We start from the raw sequence: 13,456 nt of genomic DNA, 5'->3' as shown, positions 1-13,456 counted from the left end.
GTATTGTATTGAATAAGCTGAGCTCCAGCTCATAGCCAGCCAGTCAGGAGCAGAGGAGAAGGGTCTTCACCCTTCTCCTTCCCCTTCTGCAGCAGACACATCGCTGAGGATGTGTTGGGTTCAAGCCAACGATCCTCAGATGGGGATCAATAGTGCAGTTGCACCATAGGGGGGCAGGAGGGCTGTGAGTACCCCACCTTCAAGTGCCACTGGGATTCTAGTACCCTCGTTGGGAAGGAACCCCTGCTAGGGATGTGCACGGAACCGGGCAGGGGTGGTTCGAAGGCAGGGGGTGCACCTTTAAGGGTGGAGGAGGGTGCACTTACCCCTCCCTACGCTTTCCCCCCCACCAGCGGTCCATTTTTTAAAAAGTGCATCGGGGTGGCAGCATACCTCTCCACTGCCCCATTGCCCCCTTTACCGGAAGTAACCAGAATGATCCAACATGCCTGTGCATGCCAGGCATGAGCGCGTGCACATTGCGTGCACATGCATGCCTGATGCACGCCCGTGCCCAACGCATGCAGGTGCATCGGATACTTCCGGTTACTTCTGGTAAAGGGGGCAACCGGGTGGCAGGAAGGTACGCTGCCAGCCCGATGGACTTTTTAAAAATGGAATGCCGGTGGGGGGAAAGTGGAGGGAGGGGTAAGTGCACCCTCCCCTGCCCTTGAAGATGCACCCCCCCGCCAGCAAACCGGCGAACCACTCGCAGTTCGAACCGGTTCGGAGGCTCATAAAGGGCCTCCGAACCAGTTCCGTGCACATCCCTAACCCTTGCTCTGTTCTGACCTTCAGATGAGTGAAGGTGAGACTGAAGGCAAAATCAGACCACCGTGATCCCACCCTTTCCTGCTCATGGAAACAATGTGTGGAAGGGATTAATCAGTTCAGTTCAGTTTCATTTATTATAATCACTGATCAGTTCTACACATTTCAATCCAAACCCAAATAAAAAGAAGAACCTTAGGAGTAAATATTGGTACATAGACTGTGTAAAGAGCCCCTGGTGGCGCAGTGGTAAAACTGCCGCCCTGTAACCAGAAGGTTACAAGTTCGATCCTGACCAGGGGCTCAAGGTTGACTCAGCCTTCCATCCTTCCGAGGTCGGTAAAATGAGTACCCAGAATGTTGGGGGCAATATGCTAAATCATTGTAAACCGCTTAGAGAGCTCCGGCTATAGAGCGGTATATAAATGTAAGTGCTATTGCTATTGCTATTGCTATTGCTAAACACTATTACATACAAACTAAAAAACCTAAATTAACCATTTCTAGCACACTATGTGCGGAACTTAATCGCAGCCATACACAAAATGGACACCTGATACGAGACATCATCGGTGTGTTTATCAGAGAGAAGTATATAAAACTCAACAGAATTGTTTGGGTATCTAGAAACAAGAGGAGTAAAATATCAAAAATGTAAATTGCAGTAAAAAGAACAACAGGGGGGAGAAATGTTACACGTTTAAAATGCTGCCTTGAGGTACGTTTCACGAGCAGTTTCTCAGAAAGCACAGTTTTACTGACAGAGCATAACACAAGTCAGAACTTGCCTGGGAGACTTCAGAGAGGAGCACTGACCAATCAGGAATGCAGGAAATGTAGTTGATGTTTAATCCAACCTGGGACTTTTACACAAAGCAGGCTTTACCACAAGTTTACGGGGGGACTTTACTGCGAACTCGCAGTTTTCAAAAAAAACTGGCGCAAATAGTGGGGTTTTTTTAACCCTGGATATAAATCGGGCTACACTCTAATGTGCAGTGAAAAACCTGAATTGTGTGTGAACTGCTCCCTGATAACTCACAGGGACTTCAGGGTAAATCTAGCCGATATATGAATGCATCCCCTCCATTCCAGAGGAGATGCAAGTTAGAGGGCTTCAAAAGCCCCATGTGAAAAGCTTCCTGGTGACTCAAAGCCCAATCATGGCCCTGTCTAGTTTCAGGGGAGGAACATGAATAGAGGCCTTGGATGATTCATAAAAAGGTCATACAATGAAAATGCTAGAAGGGATCCAGTGAGAATCAGCCAGGCCTGGCTCTTTCCTGAGACAGAGTAAGTCCATTTGGGGCAGCAGCAGTAGTGGCCTTTCCTAACAAGCCAGGGGGCGCCAAAGGAGACAGCTCGGGTCGTTCTTCTCTCTCTCCTCCCCCACCCGGGATCTGTGCTACTGCAGGCTGGTCAACCACGCATCTCTACCTGATGAATGGCCAGCCTGCAGGCAGCTGCCTCCTTTGGTGCCCCCTCTGGGCACTTTCCAGATTAGCCCCTGCAACAGGGTCACAACATACCTGCGAAGTGTGCTTCCCCACTTCCTGTGTTGCGACACCGCAGTCCCTACGCTGTCAGTAGGGTGCCGCTCACATTTCTGATGCCTTATTCTGGATTTTATCGCTGTAATTTAATGCAATAACGTTGTATGTCCTTTGCAAAAAAAAAAAAAAATAGCTGTAATTTTTCCATTTTAAGAGGGTCACAATTCTGTTTCGGCATTGTAAGTGGTGTGGTGAGGATGGTTACATCTGCGTGGATGGTGATTTATCAATATAAAGCTCCTTTCCGTTTTAGAAATTTATTTCTTTTCTTTTTTTCGATGGGGTTGTGAAGAACTTTACACCTTGATTTTTTTCTCCATGCGGTCTGCAAAAGAAAGCCAACGTTCTGGCAAGGCTGGAAATGTGCTCCCTACAGCAGCAAAAACGTGGAGACCGCCGGGGGCTGCCCTCCTCCTGCTTGGCCGTCCCATTGTTCCTGAAGGCAGCAGCCACAATAAGAAGGTTTGTGCACAGAAGTCCCCCCCCACTGTGAGCTTGCAAGCAAGTTCTGTGGCACAGCCTTCCCCGCCCCCCTCCCCGAGTGCATTTGCATCCCTTTTTCTCGCCCGTTTTTGCGCACAGTTCTAATAAAGCTAATAACAATAATAATGCTAAGGGGGGGGGGGGGCTCTTGCTTTACATGTGCCACAGCCAGAGAGAGAGAGAGAGGAAAGAAAGACGCATCCTTGGGGGCGAAGTTGAACCATGTGTGTGCTTGAACGTTTGATTGTGTGCACATGCGTCTCTCTTTCAGAAAGCAAAAAGGAGATGCAAACTCCTCAACAGTGGATTGCAACTCTGCAGCTGCCAGTGCAGTTTCTTTTGGGGTGGGTGGGTTGCAGCACACAGTATGAACGGTTCCGCCTGGGGGGGGGCATTGTTCCATGGACTATGCAACAAACGGCTTACACCATTTCTTTACGTTTCCAATGCGATCGTGCCAAGCCGAAGCATTTTACACCACCCCAACCACTGTAGAGCATGTAATCTGGAAAGCACCCTGGTTCATTCGGACAAGCCACTACTGGACAGCAGAGAGTGACTGGCCCAAACTCACCCTGTGCCATGGACCAGGACCTATTGCCACACCAGGTTGGTCTGGGGAGGGAGAGCTCTGAGGACAAGGTTCCTGGTTTCCAGGAGATACCTGCACAACCTGGGCGCTTTCCAGGTTAGCCGCTCAACAGTGGCACAATGCTTCCCTTCAGGCAAATCCCATTCAAAACGTAAATAGCAAAGCACCCAGCAGGGGGAGCAGTGTAATGCAAACGAACAACCCAAAAAAACAGCAACTTTTTTACGCTGGATATATAACATCACAGCACTAAATCGCATCGATTCAATTCTAAACAAGGCATTGGAAATGTGAACGGCACCCTGCTGTCAGCGTAGGGACTGCGGTGTCGCAACACAGGAAGTGGGGAAGCACACTTCATAGATACACCGTGTCCCCATTGCAGGGTATAATCTGGAAAGCGCCCTGGCCCCAAAGCTACCCTCGGGGAACCTTCTGTATCCCCAGCCATATCTGGACCTATTGCTGAGAGTTCTGAGGATGAGGAAACTGAAGCGTCACCTTGCTCTGAGGACACCTCAGAGCACCCTTTACTACAGTTCGGAGGAGGACGTTGACCCTCCTGCAGAGACTGATCCGTAGGAGTCTGCGATTAAGAAATAGGGCTCAGCCCTTTAACTAGCCATTGGGGCTATTCTCACAATCGGGAAGAATCGGGCTAGGAAAGCCTAGCCCGATTTTCCCCGATCGTAAGAACCACCGGCCTTGGCTGCGAGCCCGGTGGTTCTCCAGCAGGTAACCCGCTTTGGTGGCCCTCCTCTTAGCCCGGGTTTGCGGAGTGAGTGCTCCGCAAACCTGGGCTATCTGGCCGTGAGTAGCCACATGCAGCTCCGTGCTGTGGCTACTCACGAGGAGACCCCCAGAGGGGAGGCGAAAAGCCGCCTCCCGGCTCCGGGGTTCTCACCAGCATGCCCTGCGCGCTCACGCAGGGTATGCTGGAGCTTTCAGGGAGCGATCGGCCCCCGCTCCCCCCAGCCCCCGCCAGCTCCATCACGGAGCCGGCAATTGTGTGGGTGGCCGATCCGGCCGCCCAGGGCTGCTGCCCCGATCGTCTGTGGGGAGAGTGGGCTTAGCCCGCTCTCCCCGCAGTATAATCTAAAACGGGTCTCACTGATCATGAGACCCGCCTCATTGTCTCCGGGATTGTGGGTGGAGTCTAGGCTTATACCCAGCAGCAGGGCTATATAAGAGCTCAGTTTGCAGTATGAGTTGCTGAAGCAACCTGGTTGTACTTTGCTTGTCCAGGAGATTTATCAGACTTTACCGTGACTTAACTTTGGGAGGGTGTGGGTGTGCATTCACATGTTGGCCAGATTTGCCCCTAAGTCCATGAAATGTTTCAGAGAACACTTCACACATGATACGGGTTTTCCCCTCAATATTGGAACCTAGCCTGATTTATGTCTGGGGTTAAAAAAATCTTTTCTTTTTGCGTTGGAGTATCGGTTATGCCCTGAACTCACAGTAAAGCCTTGTGGTAAAGCCACGGAAAAGCCTGCTGTCTGAAAAGCCTCCTGGTTCCTGATCCTCAGCTCCCCTGAATATGCCCTTTGCTTGCTCCTGAGAAGTGCTGTGTATTGACGACAGGCCTTTGACCTCCTGCTCTGTTGACTGTGCTATACGTCTCCTCCTGAACTACAGGACCTGTGGGTCTTCTGAACTACAGAACCTCGCCCTGTGCAGAACATGATCCATGTCTGAAGATCAACCTAGACAAGATGATGTACATTTTCCACAACAGGGCAAGTAGCAGCCCTTTCCATTGGGAAGATGGCAGGGAGGGGTCAGTCAAGCTTCTTTTCCAGTGTTGGTGATCTGAATTCCTCTACAGCTGATTTCTTTAAATATGTAGAGACACCAGCCCTATTCAGTCATTATAAAAATGGTTAGAGATTGTAACTGGGGGGCGGGGGCAGAAGTGGGGTTCCCATTTAAAACTGCCAATGGTAAGGCATCATCTCTTGCTCTGAAGAACACTCTCTGGTGGCTGGGTAGAGAGAGTAACAATAAATCACTGGCTGGTTCCTGGCTGTGATTGCCAAGATGTCCTCTTGTGGTCTGCAGGATGATACCCAGGTCATTTTGATGCTCAATGTCCAAGATCCACTGTTTGAGAATCTTCTTGGCCTGATTCTATCCTAATAGTGACAGATATTTCTTTAGAATTCTTTAGAATTTAGATGCCAAGTGATGAGAGTTTTGCTAGCAGTGCTTGTATCCAGGAAGACTGAAACCTGTCGGCCAGTACAAGGGGAATCAATCAGCCCCAAAGGGGAAAGTTGATCTTGAGACAGTAGTTGAAAATTGAAACTCATGCTTTGGATTCCACCCTTTGAAAACCCATTTCTACCTTAGTGCAGCATTAGAAATACATCTGGGAGCCCAGAATACAGCTCTTATAAACTTAGACTGGACAATCTGCAGTGTTCTGTAGTTGGAATAGTGGCCCAGTTGTTCACCCTACAGACATTGAGCCAGTGGTTTGGCAATGAACAGATTTAGTGCAGCAGAAATAACTTCTCCTTTGGAGCAGAAAAATATCAGAATGGCTGATGTACCTGTTGGGCAGTGTAATCCACATGGGCCTTCCATGACCCTGTGGCATGAAAAACCACACCCAAATATTTAAAACTGTTAACCTGTTCAATCCGATGGCCCTTGATTGACCAATTAAAATTCTTAGGCTTCTTGGCAAGGACCATCACCTTAGATTTCTGAAAATTAATAACCAGGTGGTTATCCTTACAGTAATTGGCCAGGAGCTTAAGAGCCCTCCTAAGATCTACTGGGGTTTGAGAGATAATAGCATCAGCATCCGCTTACAGCAAAATAGGGATTTTTACCCCCGCGATGTCTGGCAGATGTAACCCTGGATCTGAGAGATTTTTGGCTAAGGTGTTTATATGCAGGTTAAACAGAGAGGGTGCCAACCTGCACCCTTGTTTGACTCCTTTGCTGGAAGTTATTGGGTGTGAAAGTGAGCCTCGGGGTTACCTCTCACCCTGACGTTGGTGTTCTCATAAAGCTTTTGAATGAGAAGAAGTAATTGCCTATCAGTGTTGATATCCCTGAGTTTTCCCCACAACCTTGGCCTCGAAATTGAATCTAGCGCTGATTTGAAATCTACAAAGGCCACATACAAAGAGCACTTGGGCTTACTGCTATACTGGATGGCTTTAAGAGGGGTTTGGATAACTTCATGGAGGAGAGGTCTATCAACGGCTACTAGCTGGAGGGCTATACTATAGGCCACCTCCAGCCTCAGAGGCAGGATGCCTCTGAATACCAGTTGCAGGGGAGTAACAGCAGGAGAGAGGGCATGTCCTCACCTCCTGCCTGTAGGCTTCCAGCGGCATCTGATGGGCCACTGTGTGAATCAGGATGCTGGACTAGATGGGCCTTGGGCCTGATCCAGCAGGGCTGTTCTTATGTTCTCAATAAGATGGCGTAGCACTAAGGAATGATCCATAGTTGAGCGCCCCATTCTAAAACCAGCCTCTTCATCCCCCAAGATGTCTTCTTGGTGGCACCACTGTGGCAAACCCGCCTAAGTAGCCACCCTTTAAAACAAGGTTAAGGGAGCTAGTGTTCCCTTAACCCTGTTTTTTAAATCGTCTGGCAGCTGCTGATGCTTCCAGCTGCAGATGCCAGACTGCGGGGAGCCCAGAGAGGCCTCATCCCCTAGGAAGCTGCTGTCTACTGAGACTATTGCCCCCCCCCCAGCTCAATATTGTCTACACTGCTTGGCAGCATCTCTCCAGGGTTTCATGTTGGGGTCTTTCCCAACCCTGCCTGGAGATGCTGCCAGGGATTGAACCAGGACCTCCCGCATGCTAAGCAGATGCTCTACCACTAAGCTACAGCAGCACCATTTCCAAGGAAGTTGCCTTCTACCAAATCAGGCCATTGGCCCATCTAGCTCAACACTGGCTGGCAGCAGTTCTCCAGGGTTTCAGGCAGAAGTCTTTCCCAGCGTTACCTGAAGATGCCGTGGGTTGAACCTGGGACCTTCTGCATGTAAATCCAATGCTCTACCGCTGAGCTACAGCAATTGTCCCAACAATCTGCTCCCTGAGATGACTACGTCACCTTGCTTCATGGTAGGACCGCCCCGTCCAAGCCACTCAGCCACACAGACTCTCCAATATTTTCAGCAGCGTGGTGAGTGACCCTTTGGATTTCTATACACTCCTGGCTTGATTCTTTAAAAGGGATTCATGGTCCCAAGTTCCAGTTGCAGGATTCAGGCTGGTTCATCTTGATGTACCCCCATGCTTGCTTACATACATACATACCAGCAAGAACTAAGAGGACGCCCAGCAGCAAGGTGGATGGACTCGATTACGCAGGGGCATAGCAAGGTTGGAGTGGGCCCAGAGACAAGATTTTAAAATGCCCCCCACTCACTGAAGCTCAGCTCATGAAGTAAAGAAATCTTAAATGAAGCTGAACAGTGGTAACAAAAAGCATCTCTCTCTCTCTCTCTCTCTCTCTCTCCCTCTCTCCTATGTGGCACTATAGAACATCATCCTAAATTATATTTTTAAAGTTTTTGTAAATTGTGGATGATGCAAGTCATTTAATGCATTTCCCAGTCATGTGACTTGCCTCTGGGGGAGGGGGTCCCCAAGGCAGTGGGGCCCCAAACACTGTCTCCCCCTGCCCTATTAAAGTTACACCCCCACGATTACGACAGCAGTGAATGCACCACTGAGAGACCTAAAAGGCCAAGTTGAAGGCAGATTATCCTGGAAAGAATCTATGTGGTTGCTAAGAGTTGACACCGACTTGACGGCACTTATCAATCAGCAAGAACTAGAAATGTAAGCTTCGGAGGTGCATTTGCATGCATAGTGGTGGGGACATCACTTGCACCCCCCTAAAAAAAAAGAATCAGTGCAGGCTGGCATGCAAAATGAAATCTGAACAGACATTCTCAGTCCGTTGGCTGTTCTTTCTCTCTGCTTTGATCGATATTTTGCTACCAGGTCAGTATTAGGTAGGGCCATCCTTCCATTGTTTAATTCTATGGCCATCGGGTTATTAGCTGAACAAACAGGTGGGTGACTGAAGCAGTTGCTGCCCAAGGCGGAGAATTATGTTGACTGTATGGCTAAAATTCTCTTCCAAGAGCTGAAATGCCTTAGTGATTAGTCCTGCTGCTAGCCTGAGTCCCGGGCTTTTGCCATTTAACCAAGCCTGGTCATTTGTCCTACTGACAGTAATGGGCTTTATTGGGTTACTATTTGTGAAGTTTGTTTTGATGCCTGCCAGAGGTTACTGCACTCTAGGGGTGTGGACGGAACCGCCAACTGTGGTCTGGCACTGGGGTGGGGTGGGGTCACTTTAAGAGTGGCTGGAGGGTTAACTTACCCCTCCTGCCGCTTTCCCGCTTGCCGCCGTAAACATACGAGTAATTGGGGCGGCAGGATACCTCCCTGCCGCCCCTTCCCCGACGTTACTTGCAAAACCTCCCAGGAGTGCATTGCGCGCCTGCGTGCACATCACAGTGACGTGAAGCGCGCGCTCGTCTCTGTGACATGTGCACGCAATGCACTCCTGGGAGGATTTGCAAGTAACGTTGGGGAAGGGGCGGCCCAATTACTCGTATGTTTACAGCGGCAAGCGGGAAAGGGGTGGGAGGGGTAAGTAAATCCTCCCACCGCTCTTAAAGCGACCCCCCCAATCCGAACCACCCAGGTCCGGACTGGTCCGGACCGGTCCGGAGGCCTTTTCAATGGCTTCCGGACCGGTCCGGGTCCATCCCTACTGCACTCCTGTGCACTCTTTCTAGGGAATCATGTTCCATCAAACTCCATGACTCTTACTTCTGATCAAATATTTATTTATTTATGTTTATGTTTATGAGTACCCAGAATGTTGGGGGGCAATATGCTAAATTATTGTAAACCGCTTAGAGAGCTTCCAGCTATAGAGCGGTATATAAATGTAAGTGCTATTGCTATTGCTATTGCTATTATTTATGTTTATTCACCAAACATTTGTCTCTGGGAGGTTAACATAAAACAATTAAAGCACATATAAAAGTTAAAACAAATCAACAGTTTAAAATCAACCATAAAATTAAAACAGACTTTTTTTAAAAGCTGAGAAAGCTTTTCAATATGCTTAGGATCCTGCTTAGGAATATGCTTAGGATCTGGCAAGCAAAGTGTGTTACAGATATTTTTATCATAGTTTTTATATACACACATACACACACCATTATACAAGAGAGAGAAAAGGAATAGGGTCAAACAGCCCAATTCAGACACTATGCTCCATGAGTGTACAGATAGATGTCTGTACACTCGTACATGTGTTTGTGTGAATGGCTATACCTGAGTTCATTTTTAAAGTGAACCTGAATGCAGGCCCTTCAAATGCAGGGTACAGATTGGAAGTATACTGCTGTACCTGCAATCAACATAACATGTGAATGACTATACCTGTGTACAGATCTGTACCTGTGTACACTGTACACACGTTCTACAGTGTTGAACATAATGTGTGAATGAACCTATTATCACTACATTTCTTATTCCAATGGACCAAGGGCAGGCAAACTTTGGCCCAGGTGCCAAAGTGCAGACAACGTGATTTTGAGTGGCACTCACACTGACATCTGAGAGGAGGCTCCACCGCTGAATTTAGCAGGAGCCATTGTTGCAGGGGATGATGGGAGCTGTAGTCCAACAACATCTAGGGACCCCAGTTTGAGAGACCTCCTGTTCCATTGGGTTTCTTCTCCTAAGTTGGGAGTGCACACAGTTGCAGCTTGTGAAGGCTATGCAATGTGCTACAGGAAGTCCTCAGACTTATGACACAATTGCTTCCTGAAAACTATGTCTTCAGTCACAGAACGTCTTAACTCAGAACCCATTTTTCCATAGGAATCAACGTTCTAAGGAGGGGAGTTGGTTCCTTAACCACGGTTACATACCTTATTTCCCCCACCCCGCCCCCCTGCTGCTGGCACAAAACAGCTACAATACAGGAGAAGGAGGAGAGCTGGTTTTGTGGTAGCAAGCACAAATTGTTCCCTTTGATAAGCAGGGTCCACCCTGGTTTGCATTTGGAAGGAAGACTACATGTAGTCTCTCCCCGACTACATGTGATCAGGCAGGGAGAGACTCCTGCCTGCAAACTTGGAGAAGCTGCTGCCAGTCTGTGTAGGCAATACTGAGCTAGAGGGACCAAGGGTCTGACTCGGTAGAAGGCAGCTTCCTCTGTTCCTATCTCCCAGCCTTGTGTTGTCTAGATGAGAGCATTGCGACAGTTTTAACCCCACCACAAAGTCTTAGCAAAGACACACAGCAAAGCCACCTCAGGAGAAGAGGCTGGCCTTATTTCTTAGCAGACCTGGTTTATGCACGAGGCAGAGAGAAGCAGATGTACGGGCGACTTCCTTGCCCTGGCTTGCAAAGAGTCTTCAGTTCTTGCAGCCAGAAGGAAACTGCAAGTCGTGAGGACGAGACAGATCCGAGGCTGCCCACAGTAGCAGGGGATGTGGCAAGGAGGGTTTCCAGCAAGCCTGTTCCAGGAGAAGATGGGACATTTCTGCTGAGGAGTGGCTGAACTTTAGCCAGTCACTATCTTTGGCCAGTCACAGGGTGAAGGTAGCCTGACTTTGGACTAGATTGGTAGACTGACTTTGGTAGACTGACTTTGGCCAGTCACAGGGTGATGGTAGCCCTAGCAGAGCCAATAAGGATGAGAAACCCGTTCCCCAGTGCCCAGTTCCTTAAGGATAATCTTCTTTGATACTGCTGTTATTTGCTGCTTTATTATTTCCAGGACTTCTCTAATTTTCCTTGAATCTAGGTGGTATTTTTGGATCAGATACTGTTTGGTGTTTTCTTTCTTCAGCTTCTTGTCTGTCATATCTTTCAATTTACTAGCATCTGATCTAAGCCTGGAGATTGTATTTTCTAATCAAATCTTCCATTTAGGTGATGTACTGCTTTCTTTTTTTACAGGTCCACTGATCTTATATCCGAGCTCTTGTGTTGTTATTGTTGCTGCACTGTACAGGAGTTGGTTTGTTTCTTGCAAATTATTGGTTGTTATTTCTGCAAGTGCAGCATTGACATCTTTTAATGCCTGAGCAAGTTGTTTTTTGGCAACTGTTTTTAGAGCGGGAAGTCGAACCCTGGTGGTTGTTTGCTTCATGTGCTCAGTTATTTTTTGCTTTAGTTCTTCTTGCTTTTCTGTTAAACGGCATTTGGGTTTTTGAGGTGAAGGCAAAGGGGAGGTTGCCTGGTTTTGATTTTGAAACAGTCCAGCAACGGTGGTATCCTCTATTTCCAACACCTCCTCCATCTGCGCCTGAGCAACTGCTTCAGTTGGTGGTAATTCTTCTTCCATATCTTGAGCCTGTGTTGCTCTTTGCAGTTCTTCCAGCTCAACTCCTGTGAATACTTTATTTCTTATTCTGAATCTTCTCTGGTCTGCTAGCCTTTTTTCTATTATTTCTGTATCTGGATGCTTCTCTTTCCAAATTTGGTACATTCTTTTTAAATAACCTCTTCAAGTTGGACTAAACTTGTAATAGCAGATCATTATTTCCTTGTGGGCATTTTTTGTATATTTTTTTCGGTTAAGCGACGTTTCTTCCAGTAGCTTTGCTGTCTCCAGCCCTGGTTGCTCAACTGAAGATCCTGTGTCCTGTAGCCCACTTGCCCCCAGATGTCCAGGGACTATAGCACCTGGCGCGGTCCTTGTTGACCCGGGCGACGACCAATCCGGTATAAATTTATTAAAGTTACGTCTCACCATATTGTTGACGGGAGAGGCACTCTTTGTCTGGCTCCTCTGGTGAGACCTGTCTTGTAATAATAATAATAAATAATAATAATGATGATGATGATGATGATGATGATTAACATTTATATCCTTCTCTTCCTCCAAGGAGCCCAAAGCAGTGTACTACATACTTAAGTTTCTCTTCGCAACAACCCTGTGAAGTAAGTTAGGCTGAGGGAGAAGCGACTGGCCCAGAGTCACCCAGCTAGTCTCCTGGCTGAATGGGGATTTGAACTCAAGTCTCCCCGGTCCTAGTCCAGCACTCTAACCACTACACCACGCTGGCTCTTCCGATAGCCTTTGAAGTACCCCTAGGGGTACTAGTACCCCCTGTTGGGAACCCCAATCTATCTCAATATTGTCTGTTCTGTCTGGCAGTGGCACTCCAGAGTTTCAGGCAAGAGTTTTCCCCAGCTCTCCCTGTAGATGCCAGGGATTGAACCTGGGACCTTCAGCATCTTTAAGCTGATACTCTACCACTGAAATACAGCCCCATCCCTAACACAGTCCAAGGGACAATAAAATGCTCCTTTAGGGAATCATGTTTGAAAACTGCATGCAGAAGGTTCCACATTCCCTCCCTGGCAGCATCTCCAAGACAGGACAAGATTATTATTATTATTTTTTAGGACAAGATTTTAGGGCTGAGAGAAACCCTTGCCTGAAACCTTGGAAAAGCTGCTGCCAGTCTGTGTAGACAATACTGAGCTAGATGGAGCAAGGGCCTGACTCAATATAGAGCAGCTTCCGATGTTCCTAAGTTCCTATATTCACAGTGAAGTCCTAAGTGTTTTGAAACGGAGGGGGGAAATGTTTAAAACTGAACACCTGGACATTTTTGATGAAACTGTGAGTCTGGATTTGCTTAAAATGGCAAGAGGGTGGTGGACAGTAGGAAGGCAGGAAGGCAATCTAAATAAATATCATATGATTTGTCTTACACATAGTCTTACACAATGCTTGCTTGTGGTAAAACTTGTTTTTGTTTTTTAAAAAGCATGTGGTTTCTGCATAGAATAAATGTGTGGTTTTTTCCCCTGGGGAAGAGCATGAGCAATACCCTGCTAACTAGGCAAAGAGGCACCTTTTAATGTGGTGATTCTCTTTATTTAGCAGGGGGAGAGTAAATGGCCCTCTCCATCCCCAGCACAGCATCCCTCCAGTGACTTTTGCTGGTGTCTATCTTATGTTTGTTTTTAGATTGTGAGCCCTTCGGGGACAGGGATCCATCTTATTTAGTTATTTATTATTC

At 47.7% G+C, this 13,456-nt stretch overlaps 1 non-coding gene across 1 annotated transcript; it reads right to left on the bottom strand.

The window, feature by feature from the left end:
• Positions 1-7,195: 7,195 nt before the first annotated feature.
• TRNAA-AGC (transfer RNA alanine (anticodon AGC)) lies at positions 7,196-7,266 on the bottom strand. The gene has a single exon. It is a non-coding gene; the product is annotated as a tRNA-Ala (tRNA).
• Positions 7,267-13,456: the final 6,190 nt, after the last annotated feature.

This window comes from Hemicordylus capensis, chromosome 7 (assembly GCF_027244095.1).
Source record: "Hemicordylus capensis ecotype Gifberg chromosome 7, rHemCap1.1.pri, whole genome shotgun sequence".
Lineage (NCBI taxonomy): Eukaryota > Metazoa > Chordata > Lepidosauria > Squamata > Cordylidae > Hemicordylus > Hemicordylus capensis.
The sequence above is the reverse complement of the archived record's forward strand: the minus strand, read 5'-3'. Positions and strand labels throughout refer to the sequence as shown.